This window comes from Primulina tabacum, chromosome 14, assembly GCF_025594145.1.
Source record: "Primulina tabacum isolate GXHZ01 chromosome 14, ASM2559414v2, whole genome shotgun sequence".
Taxonomy (NCBI): Eukaryota; Viridiplantae; Streptophyta; class Magnoliopsida; order Lamiales; family Gesneriaceae; genus Primulina; species Primulina tabacum.
The window spans coordinates 28,299,253-28,312,201 of NC_134563.1; positions in this window are offsets into that span (position 1 = coordinate 28,299,253).

A 12,949-nucleotide genomic window follows, 5' to 3' on the forward strand; every position below is an offset into this window, starting at 1 on the left:
TCCAAAGTTGTAAGGCCCGAGAATTCGATTACCGTGATCTGAAATGATTTGATGATGATTGAGGTGATTATAGAGGGAAAGGATTAGACCGGAAAAGACGGAAGAAAATACGAATTATGTGCGAGGGCAGAACACCTTGCGCATATGCGCGACGAGGATCCGTGCATATGCGCATGAGTGGCAGAAGACCTCGCGCATATGCGCGAGAAGTGTGCGCGCATATGCGCGAGCCATGCGAGAAACCAAAGGGAAGTCCAGAGTAGTTGGCGCATATACGCGACATGGATGGGCGCATATGCGCGAGCATGGCAGAGAAGTTGGCGCATCTGCGCCGGATGGAGGCGCGCATATGCGCGAGTTGTAATGCACTGAGATAGTAAGTCTCGCGCATATGCGCGGGGCTTGGGCGCGCATATGCACGTGTCATTCAGAATGAAAAAGTGCCACTTGCCCCTTACATGCAATGTGTGTGTATATATATATACATATCAGTCTTTGGAAAATTGAAAAGAAAGAAACGAGAGCCGAGGGAATTCTCAATTTTTAAATCATAGAGTTGTGGTTTCTGCAAAATCAGCCCATCTGAATTTGAATCCGAGTACAGTAACGAGTTCCTAGCGACGACAGCTACAACAGGACGTGAGTTTTATTTTTGAAATTATGATATTGGGGGAATTGTGATTTGACTGATATATTGTGTTCTGGATATACTGATCAGTATATAATTGAAGTCAGATCGAAGAACGGACCGTTTATGTAATTGTTATGATTTTCGGAAGTAATATGATTGAGATTGCGCAGATTTGATGTTATGACTTGTTATTATTGAAGATTATGATTCGTATTGATATCGATTATGAGTTGTGGTATTATATCTGTTATGTTGAGATTGACGGGGCTATCAAGACTGTATTATTATGCCGTCGAAACATCAATAGATTGATTGTGATTAGATTCAGTATTGATTGAGATTGTATCATGATATCGTTGATATGGATCAGATTATGTTTGATTTGAGTATTGATCAGAACATGTTTTGAATTGAGTTATACATTGATACAGTGTATTCGATATTGTCATTTCAGATTTGATATGGACAGATTTGACTTCGAGACTTCGACTTCGTCAGACCGAGAAGAGAAATGTATAGATTGATGTTGATGCGGGATTGCACAACTCGAGTTGACTTGACTTGAGTTTCCCAAAATCACATACTTTACCTTATCGCATTAATATTTGCAATTGAATGAAATTGATATTTTGATCTATTGATTTATGTATTGAGTCATAGGTGAATACGCCTAGGCAGAGACGATTGATCTCTTGACAGGGGTGCCTGATAGTGATGGAATCGTCACGGGCACATTGCACATTATCACGAGATACTGATTTGGCGAAAGTGCCAAAGTCTGTGACGGATAGGTCAAGACACCGGACGTTTGGTTATATCGAAGTGGATAGAATTGGAGTTTCTTCTATTACTGATGTTCGATATGGAAAGAGCCAAAGTCCGTGAATAAGAACGTGCCACCACCCCGATCGGGAGTGTAGGTGGGTGTATGTTCTTATTCAGATCGGGATCCCTAGATTAGGATGAGTCGAGTCAGAGTCTGTGAGTCACAGAGTGTGATTCAGAGTTTGTATTGATTTATGTTTCTGATTTGATACATGTTATGAATATCGATTTCATGCTTTTATATCTGTTTATATGAAATGCATGTATACATGATTTATACTGGGAATGTAATTCTCACCGGAATTATCCGGCTGTTGTCTTGTTTGTATGTGTGCTTGACAACAGGTGGGACAGGATCAGGATTAGGAAGAGGATGAGAGATTATAGTTAGCGTGGAGATCCGGGCCCAGAAGCAGAATAGGATTCAGCACTTGATGTATAGATGTTGAACCTAGTTGAGATAGAAACTTGTAGTACATGATTTGTACTTTTATACTGACATATATATTAAATAGATTACATCACATTTCCGCATTTATATTTTAAAAAGAAAAAAAATTTAGTCCCACTTTTCTTAATTGTTATATTTGACAGTAATAATGATTAAGACATGAATTAGCGTCCGGGTCCCCACAGCAGGTGGTATCAGAGCAATAGGTCTAGAACTGTAGGTTCTTGAGACTGAGATAGAAGCTAGTGAGCGGGGTAGAATGAGTTTTCTTTCCTTGCATGTGATTGCTAGCATGTAATTTATTATAATGTTGAATTACATTGTATATGCTAATATTGCATATGTGTTTACTGTTTTTGAAGATACACATTACCTGAATATCTGAGTTGATTTGGTAATGTGTATTATTTGAGAATGAATCAGAACCAATTCTTGATCAGAGGTAAGCTGATCAGGAAGGGACTGAGACGGATTTGTCTCATGTGATTGCTAACTCATGTGATAATCAGATATCCCTCCTCGAAGAATTACAGAACGAAGTAGTAGGGTGACTAATCAGATGGATGTGCCCGAAACTTTGATGGAAACACAGTTGATGAGGTTTCAGTCATTTCAGTCGCTGATTCTGAGGGGTATTCAGACGACAAGTGATTGTGAGAGTTGGTTCAACGATATCGAGATGCTATTTGATTCACTCGATTACCCAGATGAACGGAGAGTTAAACTGATTAGGCACCAGTTACGGGAAGTCGCAAAGAGTTGGTGGATCGCAACCAAAGAAACCCTAGAACAGCATGGTACAGTGATTACGTGGAAAGTCTTTAAAGTTGAATTCTATAAAAGGTTTTTCCCGGGTTCTGAGGGGTATTGAGACAACAAGTGATTGTGAGAGTTGGTTCGACGATATCGAGATGCTATTTGATTCACTCGATTACCCAAATGAACGGAGAGTTAAACTGATTGGGCACCAGTTACGGGAAGTCGCAAAGAGTTGGTGGATCGCAACCAAAGAAACACTAGAACAGCATGGTACAATGATTACGTGGAAAGTCTTTAAAGTTGAATTCTATAAAAGTTTTTTCCCGGGTTCGTATCAAGAGGACAAGAGGGAAGAGTTTGAAAATTTGAAACATGGTCAGCTAAACATTGAAGAATATGTTGCTAAATTCTCTACTTTGCTACGTTTTGCACCTCACGTGGCTGGGAATGATGAAGTTGTAACTGATCGGTTTATCAATGGATTGAATCCTGGAATACTTGCATTGGTAAATGTGGAGCGATCCTATACTTTTTCTGACGTCTTGAATAGAGCAAAGAGAGCTGAGGCAAGTTTGATTCGACAACAAGAAAGGCTATATGTGATCCAATCTCAGAAACATCAACAATCTCCAGTCCAATTCCTACAATCCCCTTTGAAATTGGAGGTTGGTAGTAGTAGTATTGGGAAGAAAGAACAGCTGAAAGCTCGAAAGAAGCAGTTCAAGAAGTTAGGGAGCGGTTCATCTAGCTCCAGTAGTTCTAGCCCGAGTTATACCGGGGTCTATTGTAGAACCTGTGGAGGAAGACATCTCACAGAGCAATGCCAAGTAGTGTATGGTAGTTGTAACATTTGCAAACAGCAAGGATACTTTGCTAGAGTTTGTCCACAGAGAGGTTCCCGAAGATTCCAGGGAGCAGAATCATCTGGATCAGTGACTCAGATCGATAGATCATCTTCTGTTGTTCGCTCTTTCCAACCACCCTCTACTCACACACAACCAGGGCCAGAAGGAAGCCAGAGTGGTGGTAGTAACCGAGGAATGGATCCAGGATGCACTTGAGGATGTAGTGGCAGGTAATCAATCTTTTATGATTATTCTGTGTATATATATATTGAGAAATATTAGTACATCCTGTATATGATTTTTGAATGAATTGCATTGATATATGCTTTATCTATTGAGTCCGTATTTACTGCAGTAGTTATCTCCTTACCTGTTGGGAAAGAGGTTTGATATTAGTGAATTCCGTGAGACATCGGATACTGCAATAGGATAAGAATGAGATTGAGTTAGCTTGTGTTGTACTGGTGTTATCTGATTCTGACCGCATTATTGATATTGATGTGTTGGCCAAGTACAGAGCTATCGCAGATTATTTCCAGGAAATGGTAAGATTCGGACCTGAAATGGCCGAAGAATGAACATGGTACGGTAAAGATTCTGGATTTAGAATACCTTTGATATATGTGATGTTCATGACTCGATGATTATCGAAAGGAACAGAGTGATTCCTTATGTATTCAGTTGATTTACTGAGATGGAGCGTATCATCGACTGATTTGCTAGTGACAGAAGCGTTGCTAAAGTCGTCCCAGATGAGCTTCCGGGTTTGCCTTTAATCAGGAAGATTGATTTCAGCCTTGACTCGATATCAGGTACTGTTATTATCTCTAGAACTTTGTGCCGAATGATACTAATTGAATTGAAAGATCAGTTAAAAGATTTACGGCCTGAGAGTTACATCAGATTGAATGTTTCTCGTTCGGGATGTATCAACTATATTGGTGAGTTGATAAACTCTGTGTTCAGAATATTTTGATGATTCTCTGATTTGTTGATCTATGATATTCTGATATATTCGAAGATTATGACTGATTTTGTTGAATATCTGAGTATTGTATTGAATATTCTGGGAACTGAAAAGTGATATACATAAACTGTTGAAATGTGCATCATGATTGAGAAAGATTGTATTCAGGGTTTTTTATATCTGAAGATGATATATCTATTGATTCTAGCACAGTTGAGACCGCAATCAGTTGGCTGAGATTGATATCCATGTCAGAGATTTACAGTCCTATGAGTTCAGCAGGCTATTATATCTGACTGTTGTTTAAATCTGATTGAGAATTGTTTTTTTCTGGGAGCATCATGTGATACAGATCGTATACAGTTGAGATTTGATACCGTCCAAACCGAACTAGAGCTGATTTTGAAAGTTAAAACAGTTCAGAAAGTTGATCAGAATGGGCAGAATTTGATTATCGATAGTCAGAACAAAGTATCGATCAGAATATCAGGTATGTGATACTGCATTGTATATGAATAGCCGATGGGTTGTGCCAGATATTTCGGATTTGAAATGACTGATGTTGTCAGAAATGCACAATAGTTGATTCAGCATTTATCCTGATAGAAACAGATGAGATCAGATGTGGCAGAATTTGTATTGAAATGTCTTAATTACCGGCAGATAAAGACTAAAAGAATGAAACCAGAAGATTGGTTATGTAGAACCCGTAAATCAGTCTACGTATAAGCCATGCATAATTCTAGTATTTTAAATTAAATTGACTTCATTGCATGATTATTTTAATGCTTTTCTTTGAAGTTAATTATTTTATTATTTCATGCAGTAGTTTGATTTTCAGTTATTTCAGTGAGGCCGGACTGGAGTTGGAGTTTTGAGATAGAATTTAAGATTTAGAAATCATTTCCAGAATTTATTTGAGCTAGCAAGTAAGTTAATTTAAGTTAATAAGGAAGTTCAAGGAATTATTTAAATTACTTGAGGTGAGTAGGAAATAAATTCATTTAAGTTCCATAATTAAGGGGTTAGTTCACTAAATTAATTAGGGATAGGTAAGGCTCTTAAGATATTAAAATTTATCAACTAAACAATATTTCCTTCCATTTATTAGATGAATTTTCGTCCCCCTTAGATGACTAAGCATTACCTTGCCAACTCAACACCTTTGACCCTTTCTTTGTATTTAATTAGTAGGATAATTCTTTTATTTTTTGGGAGCACCATTTAATTAATGATCAATCTTATCCTCACCTAGTCTAGATGGTATTATGATCGGCCACCTCACCCCAACAAGCACCAACAAATCATTTGATATCAAACAAGAATTCAAAATTTCAAAATGAGGGAGACTTGGTCTTGATTTGTCCCTTATATTTTGCACCCATCTCCCTCACTCCCTAACCATTTCCCCATATCCCTAATCTCAAAATTCAGAGCCATTTCAGAGTAGAAAACCGTGGGTTGCATATCTAGACACAAGAGGAAAAAATTCAGTAACAAGCTAAGTAGCAAAGCGCTCCACTCCTCCGCGCCGGATCGTCTCTTCTTTTCGTTTTTCTTTCAAACGAAACCAGGCATGCATATATTCTTCCTTGACTCTTCAATCAAGTCATACTATCATTATTTTTATGTTTTATGATCATCATTTCATGTATGAACCGAAATACATCAAAGAATTTTCAGAAAACATCACATGCAGATTTCGGTTTTCTTGTGCAGTTCACGGCTTCCTCTAATTTTGTGGTTTCAGGTGGATGTTCCGATTCCAGGCTCCCAAGGCGGCTCCTAGACATGTAATAGGATGCATTAGGACCATGTTGGTCCATTCATTCAGTCCCCATGCTTGCTGGAAAACCGAAATCACAGCAAGCTCCCCATAGGTGCAGATTTGTGTTCGAAAATTCAGGTTGCTGTCATAATGGAGATGGATCTGATCATGGCTGCCACAAGGCCCATAGCCATGGTTGGATCACTTGTCTATGGCCCTTAGCCACGGTTCATACCTTCCCCGTCTATCTACCTTGACCATTCAGTCTTCTCTTATTGACCGTATTCGCAGTGGTCAGGCCGCAGATGAGCAATTGGCACAGTGGAAGAAGAGAGATGAAGCCAACGGCAGTGTCTTGTATACAGTCAGCGACGGTATTGTGAGATACCGAGACAGGACATGGGTTCCTAGCAGTGATTCTATCCGAGCAGACATCTTCTCAGAGGCCCATATGTCCCTGTACTCCATTCACCCTGGGAGTACGAAGATGTACAAAGATCTGCAGCTATTGTATTGGTGGCCTGGTATGAAGAAGGACATCAGACGATTTGTGTCCGAGTGTCTGACTTGCCAGTTAGTGAAGGCGGAGCATCAGAGACCAGCAGGTTTGCTCAAGCCTCTTCCCATTCTCGAGTGGAAGTGGGAGAATGTTACCATGGACTTTGTGACCGGATTGCCGAGGTCAGCCAGAGGATCGAATGCTATCTGGGTGATTGTAGATCGTCTTACCAAGTCAGCGCACTTGAGGAACAGAGTGTTGATAGACTTCCAGCGGAGATCTGTTCTTGTCCGACCGCCTGGAATGGAGCAGTTCTTATTTGAGCCGGACAGGTACTTTCCTTTACCGCGCATTATTCCTTATGTTCAGGCCAGGAAGCTCATGCATAGAGGGTGTCGGGCATTTCTAGCGACCTTTTTATCTGTCCCCGATGAACCCAGCCAGTCAGCCTCAGATGTTCCGATCGTCAGAGATTTCTTAGACGTTTTTCCCGAAGACGTCTCTGGTATGACACCCGAGAGAGAGGTGGAGTTTTCCATTGAGCTTATGCCAGGTACGGCTCCGATCTCAAAAGCACCGTACCGACTTGCACCGACAGAGATGGCAGAGCTTAAGAAGCAGATTCAGGAACTTCTTGACAAGGAGTTCATTCGCCCTAGTTTCTCACCTTGGGGCGCGCCAGTCTTGTTTGTTAAGAAGAAAGATGGCACGATGAGGCTTTGTATTGACTATCGGGAGTTGAACAGGGTTACAGTGAAGAATAAATACCCACTTCCGAGGATTGAGGATCTGTTTGACCAGTTTCAGGGAGCTTTGATTTTCTCTAAGATAGATCTGCGTTCCGGTTATCACCAGTTGAAGGTGAGAGATGCTGATGTTTCAAAGACAGCTTTCAAGACTCGTTATGGTCACTACGAGTTTCTTGTGATGCCGTTCGGTTTGACGAATGCGCCAGCGATCTTCATGGATCTCATGAATCGCGTATTTCAGCCATACCTCGACCAATTTGTGATAGTGTTCATATATGACATTCTTGTCTACTCCAAGAATCGGGAGGATCACAGCAGGCATCTGGCCACAGTGTTGCAGACATTGCAAAAGCACAAACTATTCGCAAAGTTCAGTAAATGCGAATTCTGGTTAGAGAAGGTGGCGTTCTTAGGCCACATTGTATCCAGCAGTGGTATTGAGGTAGACCCAGCGAAAGTTACAGCAGTCAGAGATTGGGTTGTGCCGCAAAATGCATCAGAGATCCGCAGTTTTCTTGGCTTAGCAGGATATTATCGGAAGTTCATTAAGGGATTCTCTTCGATTGCAGTTCCACTCACAGCACTGACCAAGAAGAATGTGAAATTTGTTTGGAGCGAGGAGTGTCAGAAGAGCTTCGATACTTTGAAGCAAGCTCTTATCTCAGCACCAGTTTTGGCCATTCCGTCAGGGTCCGGTGAGTTTGTTCTGTATACCGATGCTTCGAAGGTCGGTCTTGGCGCAGTATTGATGCAGCATGGGAAGGTGATAGCTTATGCTTCTAGACAGTTGAAGACTCATGAGAAGAACTACCCTACCCATGATCTAGAGTTGGCCGCAGTAGTTTTTGCCTTGAAGATTTGGAGGCATTATCTGTATGGAGAGAAATGCCAGATCTTTACCGACCACAAGAGCCTCAAGTATTTCTTTACACAGAAGGAGCTGAACATGCGTCAGAGGCGTTGGTTGGAGCTTGTGAAAGACTACGATTGTGACATTAGCTACCACCCTGGGTAAAGCTAATGTAGTTGCGGATGCAATGAGCAGAAAAGTCGCAGTGATGGCTCATTTGACGATTCAGAAACCTCTTCAGATTGAGATGCAGAGGTTTGATCTTGAGACTTATCCTCAAGGTAGAGTTCCCCTGTCTATCTACCTTGACCATTCAGTCTTCTCTTATTGACCGTATTCGCAGTGGTCAGGCCGCAGATGAGCAATTGTCACAGTGGAAGAAGAGAGATGAAGCCAACGGCAGTGTCTTGTATACAGTCAGCGACGGTATTGTGAGATACCGAGACAGGACATGGGTTCCTAGCAGTGATTCTATCCGAGCAGACATCTTCTCAGAGGCCCATATGTCCCTGTACTCCATTCACCCTGGGAGTACGAAGATGTACAAAGATCTGCATCTATTGTATTGGTGGCCTGGTATGAAGAAGGACATCAGACGATTTGTGTCCGAGTGTCTGACTTGCCAGTTAGTGAAGGCGGAGCATCAGAGACCAGCAGGTTTGCTCAAGCCTCTTCCCATTCTCGAGTGGAAGTGGGAGAATGTTACCATGGACTTTGTGACCGGATTGCCGAGGTCAGCCAGAGGATCGAATGCTATCTGGGTGATTGTAGATCGTCTTACCAAGTCAACGCACTTCTTGCCTATTAAGACGACTTTCACCATGGTTCAGTATGCAGAGCTGTATATCCGGGAGATAGTCCGACTTCATGGTGTCCCAGTTTCTATCGTATCTGACAGAGATCCCAGATTTACTTTCTCGTTTTGGAAGAGTTTGCATTCGACTATGGGTACGAAGTTGCTGTTTAGCACAGCTTTCCATCCGCAGACAGATGGGCAGTCAGAGCGAGTTATTCAGATCTTAGAGGATCTTCTCCGTGCTTGCGTCATTGATTTCTCCGGGAGTTGGGAGTCGAACTTACCATTGGTTGAGTTCACCTATAACAACAGCTTCCAGTCTTCTATTGGTATGGCTCCGTATGAAGCACTGTATGGCCGCAAGTGCAGATCTCCTGTTCATTGGGATGAAGTAGGAGAGAGAGCAGAGTTGGGTCCAGAGATTGTTCAGCAAGCAGCAGATGTAGTAGTCAAGATCTGTGATAGGATGAGGACTGCTCAGAGCCGACAGAAGAGTTATGCCGATCAGCGGAGGAGAGATTTAGAGTTTGCAGTGGGCGATCATGTCTTTGTGAAAGTGGCACCTATGAAGGGTGTCATGAGATTTGGAAAGAAAGGGAAGTTCGTTCCGAGATTCATTGGACCGTTTGAGATCCTCGACAGAGTTGGGACGCTAGCTTATCGTGTGGCTCTTCCGCTGAATCTGGCCGGAGTACACAATGTGTTCCACGTCTCCATGCTGAGGAAGTATATGGCAAATCCTTCGCATGTGCTGAATTTCGAGCCGTTGCAGCTTACTCCGAACTTGTCTTATGAGGAGAGACCAGTGCAGATCCTAGACAGACAGGAGAAGAAGCTTCGGAACAAGCTGGTTAAGCGAGTCAAAGTCAAATGGCTCAACCATTCTGAGGAGGAAGCTACGTGGGAGTCTGAGCCGGAGATGAGAGATCGATACCCCGAGTTATTCGGTGAGTTCTAATTTCGAGGACGAAATTTATTTTAAGGGGGGAAGGATTGTAGAACCCGTAAATCAGTCTACGTATAAGCCATGCATAATTCTAGTATTTTAAATTAAATTGACTTCATTGCATGATTATTTTAATGCTTTTCTTTGAAGTTAATTATTTTATTATTTCATGCAGTAGTTTGATTTTCAGTTATTCAGTGAGGCCGGACTGGAGTTGGAGTTTTGAGATAGAATTTAAGATATAGAAATCATTTCCAGAATTTATTTTAGCTAGAAAGTAAGTTAATTTAAGTTAATAAGGAAGTTCAAGGAATTATTTAAATTACTTGAGGTGAGTAGGAAATAAATTCATTTAAGTTCCATAATTAAGGGGTTAGTTCACTAAATTAATTAGGAATAGGTAAGGCTCTTAAGGTATTAAAATTTATCAACTAAACAATATTTCCTTCCATTTATTAGATGAATTTTCGGCCCCCTTAGATGACTAAGCATTACCTTGCCAACTCAACACCTTTGACCCTTTCTTTGTATTTAATTAGTAGGATAATTCTTTTATTTTTTGGGAGCACCATTTAATTAATGATCAATCTTATCCTCACCTAGTCTAGATGGTATTATGATCGGCCACCTCACCCCAACAAGCACCAACAAATCATTTGATATCAAACAAGAATTCAAAATTTCAAAATGAGGGAGACTTGGTCTTGATTTGTCCCTTATATTTTGCACCCATCTCCCTCACTCCCTAACCATTTCCCCATATCCCTAATCTCAAAATTCAGAGCCATTTCAGAGTAGAAAACCGTGGGTTGCATATCTAGACACAAGAGGAAAAAATTCAGTAACAAGCTAAGTAGCAAAGCGCTCCACTCCTCCGCGCCGGATCGTCTCTTCTTTTCGTTTTTCTTTCAAACGAAACCAGGCATGCATATATTCTTCCTTGACTCTTCAATCAAGTCATACTATCATTATTTTTATGTTTTATGATCATCATTTCATGTATGAACCGAAATACATCAAAGAATTTTCAGAAAACATCACATGCAGATTTCGGTTTTCTTGTGCAGTTCACGGCTTCCTCTAATTTTGTGGTTTCAGGTGGATGTTCCGATTCCAGGCTCCCAAGGCGGCTCCTAGACATGTAATAGGATGCATTAGGACCATGTTGGTCCATTCATTCAGTCCCCATGCTTGCTGGAAAACCGAAATCACAGCAAGCTCCCCATAGGTGCAGATTTGTGTTCGAAAATTCAGGTTGCTGTCATAATGGAGATGGATCTGATCATGGCTGCCACAAGGCCCATAGCCATGGTTGGATCACTTGTCTAGCATGTCTAAGACGTGACTAAGTCGCCCTTTTGGTGGCTCGGTCCATGGTGCATCGGTTTGTAAATCAAATGCAAGAACAGCCCCTCCCCTCTCGGCCCCTTCGGTTTTTGACAGCATGTGTGTGTTCGAGTTTTGTGGAATGGTATGGATCTTGGTTGGCCTATGGCCCTTAGCCATGGTTCATACCATGTCCCTAGATGTCTAGATCGTGCCATGGTCAATCAATGGCCACTGGAACGAGTCGAGACAACAAGCGAAGCACAACACCACACACGCACGCATGAGGGCCCTCGGTAAGAGCTTTTGGTTGGTTGCTGGAATGGTGAGGATTGTGGCTTGCCTAGGGCCCTTAGCCATGGTTCAAATCATTCCTTGGGATGTTGGTAAGAGTCTCTGGTCGGTGGTTCACGTCCCAATGGCCGGTAGTCTCGAAAACAACACAAGACACGCGATTGCACAGCTGCTGGAATTTGACAGCAACTTGCTGTGACGGTTTGGAGGCTTGTTTGAATTCTTGGTTGGCTTTTAGCCTATGGCCTTGGACTGGACAGTGCCTCATCGAGTTAGGAAGGTCGTGTTTTTGACCGTTTGTGATTCGGATCATTTTTTAGGTCGTACGAGAATTTACGGTGCGATGTGCCAAATTGACTCTCGAAAGAGTGTTTCTTGTTTTGGCCTCCATTTCACCTAGATTTCGACCCTCATCATTTTAGGAGCATTAGTTCATAATTTTAAGCGTATTTTAATCATGACTATACGTCGGTTCTGTGTTGGTTCGGAGTCATGAATAAATACGAAGTCATTAGACGTAATTGTCGCATTTTCAAACTTAATTGCATAGTTTGGTCAACTATAAGCTATTGCATATTTTTCATGGCATATTTAGGTTGCAGCGAGCCTGGGAGCGATCCAATCCAGTTGGTAAAATATACAGGATATTTTCATTATGCCATTTAATTATATTACGTGCATGAAAATAGAAAATACTTATTTTTGAGATTTATGCGATATTGCTTGTGGTCAATTCACTATTATGGGAGCATTATTTTATACGGTCGCCAGTGACCGATCAGTTCAGTTTGGTACCACCCGGTCGCCAGTGACCGGTCAGCTCAGTTCAGTTTGATACTCCCCGGTAGCCAGTTACCGATCAGTTCAGTTCAGTGCAGGGGCCACAGGCGTAGACCATAATCTCAACAGAAAATTTTTATCAGTTATTTCAGTACAGGGCTCCAAGGAGCAAACATTCACTATGACTTTCAGTTCAGTTATGCACGTATTATAATTGCTCAGTACAAGTTATTTTAAGTATGCCTCATGACATGATATTTTATCCATGCAAATTACATTTTCTCGTTATCTACGATATTTGCATGCTGAGTCTTTAGGCTCACTAGACTTGATTGTTGTAGGTACTGATGAGGCCAGGGCCGAGGGCGGGGACCAGTGAGCCAGCTTGGGTCGGCAGTAGTGGCACCCGAGGACCTCAGTTTCAGCACATGTCATTTTATGCTCAAATATTTTTACCAGTTGT